The sequence below is a fragment of the Euphorbia lathyris genome, chromosome 3 (genome assembly GCF_963576675.1).
Source record: "Euphorbia lathyris chromosome 3, ddEupLath1.1, whole genome shotgun sequence".
In the NCBI taxonomy this organism is placed as follows: domain Eukaryota; kingdom Viridiplantae; phylum Streptophyta; class Magnoliopsida; order Malpighiales; family Euphorbiaceae; genus Euphorbia; species Euphorbia lathyris.
The window spans coordinates 27,214,557-27,222,431 of record NC_088912.1 but is presented as its reverse complement, the minus strand read 5'-3'; positions in this window follow the sequence as shown (position 1 = coordinate 27,222,431).

Sequence of the window (7,875 nt, the reverse complement as noted above, 5' to 3'; positions counted from 1 at the left end):
ATTTATTATGAAACCATATTCTTAATTTTTCAAAATCATTATTTTTGGAGTTTTCTCTCTCTAAACATTATCTTTCTCTCTCATAAAAAACAACACCTAAATGACCTCAAACCTAAAAAGTTGAAGAATTACAATTTCTTAATATATCATTTAACTCTTGAAAATTTCATTTCGAAGTCGTTATTGATCAAATTCTGACAAAGTGAACTCAAATGCAAAATTTTGCAACCACATGGTTGCGTTTGCAAAAAAAAAATACCACAGACAAAGGTTTGCAAATCGGTCAAACCACATGATAGTTATTTGTAATTAACCCTAAATTAAACTCTAATAATTTATTTTTGGTCTCATTAAGTCACTACTTACCAAATTAGTAAGGGAAAAGTACAAAAATAAACTTTGTGGTTACACCTGTTTTCGATCGGCACCCATGTGGTTAAAAAGTTTACAAAATGGTACATTGAGGTTCATTCCGTTAGCAAACACATACCAAATTGACTAACGGTGTTAAAAGTCAAATGGAAAAGAGTTATTTTGGACCTTATATTTATTTATTTTATAAGTTAATCCTCTCTATTATCTAATTATCACAAACAAACCCCAAAATTAAAAATAAAATACAATTACACCATCTCTCTCATCTCTTCTCTCTTTTATTTATTTTCTTCTTTCTCTCTCTTCTCTCTCCTCGTTGTTACTCTCTCTCTCTCTAAAATCAATTGAATTAACAAACAAACTCTTTCAAATTCTACATTTTATTAAAAAAAATGGTGGTATTTTTATTATTCAGTTTCAGCTCTATTTTTATCAACAACAGGCTTTGGTTCAACAACAGTAGCAATCGCCCTATTTTTATCAGTTTCAGCTTTGGGCTTTATGTGCTAAACACAGCCGCCGCTCTCCGCACAAGTCCGATGCCGGAAGGAGCTGCAACACCACCAGACCGCCATTAACATCGCCATAGCAAGAAGCCCATTCATAATGAAGCGTACAAGGAAATTGGTGATGGATTTGTAAGTAGTGAAATAGAAATGGAGAGATCAGGAGAACTCGGAGAAGATGGTTTGTGGCAAAAATCAATAATGATGGGTGATAAGTGTCGTTGGCCGGAGTTTTCAGGTGTTATATATTATGATAGCCATGGTAATCAACTTCCTGAAAAGCCAAGATCTCCGAGGGCAGGTCCCGTACAGGAATTTTGTTATCTAACACATAAATCCCATTTTGTGAAATTCCTAAAAAATAAAAGATCGAATCTTTATAAAAATTGCAACTCTTTGTCTTTTATTGAAATATGAAAACCGTCGTCAACAAGATGGCTAATAGAAATAATGTTACGAGACATTTCAGGAACGTATAAACAATTCCTTAATTCTATTACAAGCCCAGAGGACAAAGGTAAAACATAATCTCCAATTGCGAGGGCGACAACTCTTGCTCCATTTCCCACTCGCAAGTTTATGCTTCATTTCTTTAGTTCCCCAGTCTGTTTTAGCTCCTGCATATTTGTACAAATATGAGATCCACATCCGGTATCAAGTACCCAAGATTCAGACTGTGATGTTCATCTACACCAAGCGTATCCATTTCAGCAGCATCTTCCGACGTACATTCCCATTTGCAATCACAGTTGGACAGGTTGAATTAGATTTTGCAAGTTCTGACACATAGTCAAGAGCAACCTAATGAGAGGATTCAACAGGACAATTGCGCTTCACGTCAACTTCATCTTGGTGTAACGCCTCAAATGATTGAGCAACTTAAAAAGAAGCAAGATGATTTAGAGGTAAAGATGCAAGAACAACTAGGATCTTTGCATAGTATTATAGTCCGGTTTGAGTTGGAGCTTGCCGAGCTACGTGAGTACCATGGACAACATTCATCCAATCATGTTTAGTCTATAGATGAAGATGGAGAATGGATAACTTAATTAATATATTAGTTTTATCTTAGATCATATAGCTAATATATATAACTTTATCTTAGATCGGACATAATATAGTTACATTTAGATTTTAGTATAGATGCAGTAGGCTTTTATATATTTTTATCTAGATCGGATTTTTATACAATATTTTGTGGATATTTTTTAGTAATATTACATAATATATATTGTCAATTATGGTTATTTTTATTATGGAATATGTAATAATAATAATTATATATTAACAACAATAATAATATTAATATTAATTTATCATATTATAGAGAAAATAAGATTTCCGACAGAATATCATAAGTGAATAGTCATCAGTAATATTATTTGTAATTAAATACGAAATAAAAAATATAATATTACCAGCAGAATCTGTTGGTAAATATCCGTCAGAAAATATTTTCACCAACCAAAATCCATCGCAACTAAATGGTTGGTATTCAAAATTTAGCAGCGGAATTTACCAACTCAAATTGTGTTGGAATAAATCTCCGACGGAATGAAATTTCTCGTTGGTATGCGGTACCAACGACCCTTTAACCAGCGGAATTGATATTATTAGTTTCATCTGCATTTAAAATTATAAAAAATTATTTTTTACAGTTTGAATTAAGATTTTTACAATTTTGTTATTAAACATCCAAAACTGGTTTCAAACAGTGAAAAAATAGAAATTCAAGTTTTTTAAGTACTTTTTAAGTATTATGTTGAAAACAAGTTTTTTTAAGTACTTCTTCTTTAACTTTCAAATTCAAAATGCAATTTTATTTTGTTTTCTTCATTTAATTATATTAACTGGCTATAATAGAAGTTGAATGTAAATTCTCCCACGTATTTAATAATTTATTTTTGGTTTAATACAGCAATGAATTTGTTCAAAAAATTTGATTGACCCTTAAACTTTCAAAACATCCAATAGCCTCTCAACTTGTACAAAATATTCAATTAGTCCATTGAACTTACATAAAATGAAATCAACTGATCATCGGTTGCAAAAAAGTAAATTAAATGCGGAAGATGTATTTCACGTATCTTAGAATGTTATTAAAAAAGAAATTATTATATAATTCAAAAATAGATTAAAAAGGTATTACTTGTTCAACTATAAACATTGGCTTCACTAATATTAAAACCGCACACTCCGATTTTGGTCGTTTTATTTTTTTAAGACGCGTGCAATATATTTTTCGCATTTAACTTACTTTTTTTTGCAACCGAGTGATCAATTGATTACATTTTGCGTAAGTTTAAGGGACTAACTGTGTATTTTATGCAAGTTGTGGAGGCTATCGAAACACTTTAAAAGTTTTGGAGGCCAATCAAACTTTTTGGATAAGTTCAAGAGGCAAATGATGTACTAAGCCTTTATTTTTTTTTTGAAAAGGCGTATTTAATAATTTATTCAAAATTACAGTTTTCTTAAAGATTGAATATAGATTGATTTTAATTTTTTTAAGATTAGGTAGAATTAATTATTTGAAACATAAAATTTCTCTTTTCAAGTCAGATTTATTTTATAAAGATCAAAATATGTGATGTTTTTCCAGAAAAACAAACCATTGATAAAATTAAAATTAACTTGTTACATTATTTAAAAATTTATCAACATTATGTGTAATACTATGACCAATACTATATAGATATTGTTCGTTCTGATCCAAATCTAAGACCTTGGGCCTCATGGTTTTAAAACTTGTGCATGTATTAGATTCACACCTTACTAATAAGCTCCAATCACTCCCTCTCCCACTTCCAATGTGGGATTCCATTCAGTCATGCCTCCGTCGCCATCCCTTAGGCCGCTCCTTCCTCATGCCTTTTACCCCGGCGCTACCCACTCCAGACCGAATCGTTATATTATGATTCTCAATAAGAATTTATTTTTATAGTATTTATATATTCTTTAAACAAATACGAAGTTAATTAGAGTATTAGAATTTAATTATTATTTGAAACTCATGTAAAACCCGTTTAATCAAATAGCACTTTAGTTTCAACAATGTTTAAACACAGTTTCACATGCGTTTAAAATAAATATTCACTCCTATTCCTATCGTTTTATAGGAGGTGAACCAAATTTGTTATAATCAAAATGGGAAGACATTAACCGAATAATTTATTAAAATTGATAAGGTTTTAATTTGTTTCTATCGTTTTTGAAAAAATACAGATTTATTTCTAATATATGAAATAATAAAATTTCACTCCTAGTGTTATTTTACTTTTACTTCGATCGAGCTCTTTTAACTGATATTTGATAGAGGTGTCAAAATGGGTAAATGGATTGACCCAATATATTTAATAAATGGGTCAATCCAACCCAACCCATTTAGTAGATGGGGTGAGACAACCCATTTATATATGGATTTATATGATCCAACCCATTTATTAAATGGGTTACATGAGTTGACTCATTTAACCCAATTAAATAAATCTAATTCAAAAATTGAAAAAGAAAATAAAAGAGTACGTAAGAGTATAAAAACGAAAAAACTTCGCAATTCCAGTGGAAATTCTAAAAATTTTTAATTCTAGATTTTGGAATTCCAGAAATATAAATTCTAGATTTTACAATTTTAGAAAATACTAGAATTCCAGAAAATATTGGAATTCCAGAATTCTAAATTTTTACAAAGTATTGGAATTCTAGAATTTTGGAATTCCAGAATTCTAAAATTTCAGAAAATATTTGAAACTGGCTACAAATTAGAAATCTGAGGTTCAAAGTTGAAAATCAAAGGGCAAAACTTGGAAAACTCGAAACTTACCCACAAATTTGAATTGAAGATGATAAACGTGCAGAAGAAAGATTTTTACTAAGACCCAAAATCCCATAATTGCAGAGAAAAACAAGAAAAGGAAGATATGGAGAATTATACAAACCTTAACTAAGAGTTGGTATCCTTAATTGTTTTTGTTGATGATAGAGAGTGCACCCTTTTGTATCCTTTCTTCCTCAAATTTGATGCATTGAGGAAGAACGATGCGTCAAGGGTGAAAAGTAGAGAGAAAAAGAGAGAGAGAGAGAGAGAGAGAGAGAGTGAAAGAAAGAAACGAACAGAGGGATGATAAAATGAATATTCTAGGTTTTCGAAGGGGGGAGGAGAGAGAACCGGTAAAAAGGTAAGAAAAGCTGGTCAACGATTACAATAGCCATCAATGTTAAAAAATGTAAAGAGTAGTGTTTTCATATTAAATTTTAAAGTTCGATGGCGATAATGTTAAAAAACGTTAAGTTTCATGACCATAGGTGAAATCTACCCAAAAGATGCCATTCAAATTGACCTCTAACATTGTTTTGGGAAGTACGTATATACTTCCATTTTTGCTCTCGTGTTTCCAATGTGGATCAATTTTGGACCAAAGAGTGAATGAGCGAACACTTTATTTCTTCAAGTGTAAAAATCACCTTAGCCATGTACACAACTATTAATGTGTTAAAGCAACACAATAAAAAAGATATGGGTGGCTGAGGTCGTTCTTCAATGTCGGGTGCTCCTACGCTCCTGTGTATTTCTCTAGAAATGGTGCTTATCGAGATTTATGAGCGTTAAATTGATATTTTTTTTAGTGTTTTACATAAAAAATTATAGCATCATCTACAATTTCCATAAAGTTTGTAGTATTTTCGGCAACTAGTGGGAACTCAAGTCCTTCCAAAACCCTCTAGATCTGTCTCCATCCGCCTCCACTTATGAGTTCAGGTAAGAGTTTTGTTTTATTATGTGTTCTTATTTGGATAAATTACACCCATGGCCACTGAACTTTATCCATTTTAACATTATGTGTTCTTACTTGCGTAAAAATGAACTTAGCCATGTACACAACTATTAATGTGTTATGACAACTGAACTTTACACTTTTTAACACCAGTGACCACTGTGACTGTTGATGATCGTATCTTAGCTTTGCCTCTCCTTTTTGACCAGTTCTCTCTCCTTTCACCCTCCTAAAACCTAAAATATCTATTTTATTCTTCATCTATTTCTTTCGCTTTCTTTTTTTTTCACCCTATCACATCGTTCTTCCTCAATTGCATTAATGAAAGAAAGAGAGAATGACAATTTTCCGATTCCATCAAAACCTAAAAAATCAAAGACTTGAATAAAAAAGAGCAAAAATTGGGGAATAATAAAGAACATGTTGGACTAGGTAAATAGAAATGGAAAAGAAATGTTTCCAATTCATCGAAACAAAGGGAAAGGAAGAGAGACTAAGAACAATTTTGGAAACCCAAGGAAGAGGGAAAGAGGGAATCAAATTTAATGGTTTTAGAGATAGAAAGCAAGAGTTAGAGAGAGACTGGTTTTAGAAAGATGAATTGCTCGTTCTAGATGGAGCAGAAAGATAAAATGAGTATTTTAGGTTTTAGAAGGAGGGAATGAAAGAGATAACAGGTCAAAAAAGAGTGAAAGGTAAGAAATGCTGGTCAACGGTCATAATGTCCATCAGTGTTAAAAATTGTAAACTTCATTAACCATCCGTTAAGAATTGAAGTTGAGTAGACACAATGTTAAAATGAGTAAAGTTCAGTGACGATGGATGTAATTTACCCGTTCTTAACAGGTAAAATGAGTAAAGTAAATTACATCTATGACCACTGAACTTTACTCATTTCAACATTGTGGCCACTGAACTTTAATTCTTAATGGTATGACCACTAAACTATATTCTTTTTAACACCGGTGACCATTGAACTTTAACTAATTCTTCAAAATGACCGGTAACGACCTCTAAATTAAATATTCAAGAATTAAAGTTGTTTAGAACGACATTTACCATGAAACCATATTTTTTATTTTCCAAAATCACATTTTTTTGGAGCTTTCTCTCTCTACAAATTTACTCTCTCTCCTAACCAAAAAACACATAAATGACCTCAAAACGAAAATTTTGAAGAATTAAAGTTCCTTAGAATAGTATTAACTCTTCGAATTTTTTATTTTGAGGCCGTCAACTGTAATTTTGAGATGTTGAGTAGCCACTAGTGTTAAAAAGTGTAATGTTCAATGGTCATACTGTTAAGAATTGAAGTACAATGTCCACAATGTTAAATGGGTAAAATTCAGTGACCATGGGTGTAATTTACCCGTAAAATATAGTTAGAGTTTTTAGGAAAGTATCAATTTAGGTTCAACGTGCAAAATAATACTAATATGGACTTAACATTTGAAAAGAGTACAAATTTAGGTTTCGATAACGGAACGTCATTTATATTATTTTGTTAAGTTCTATCAATTGTACGTGGAGTGAGAAATCATAACTTAACGGAGTAATATGAATCACGTGTCACGTTCCGTTATCGATGCCTAAATTGGTACATTTTTTTTAACATTTTAAACCTATATTGATATTATTTTATACATGGAACCTAAATTGATACTTCCTAACAAACCTTATGTCTATTTCGATACCTTATCCAATTAGAAATGTTAGGATACATTTTAGGCTTAAACCACTATTTAGCCCTTGACCTATCAAATTTTTTATTATTTGGCCTCTGACCTATTATTTGGTCACATTTGGCCCTGACCTATCCCAATCGGCACAATTTCACCCAATTTAAATAGAGACTTAACATAATTGTTATTCTATTAACACGTGACGATATTTTGACACTTAAATTTGATAAATTTGAGTTCAGAGATTTATTTTTATTTTTATTTGTTTTTTTAATCTAATTAATTATTTTTACATAAGAGAGTTTATGTGACAAATAAACTTTAAGACGTGTGACATGTCAAGCTCATATATCAAAATATCATTATATATGAGGGAGGATAACGGTTTTGTCAAATCTCCATCTAAATTAGGTGAAACTAGTCGAAAACCCGTGCGATGCACGGGGTATGAAACTTTTATATAATTTAGATAAATAAATAAATTGACATATTTAGTTTTAAATAATTTTATATTATGCTATGAAAAAATTTTATATT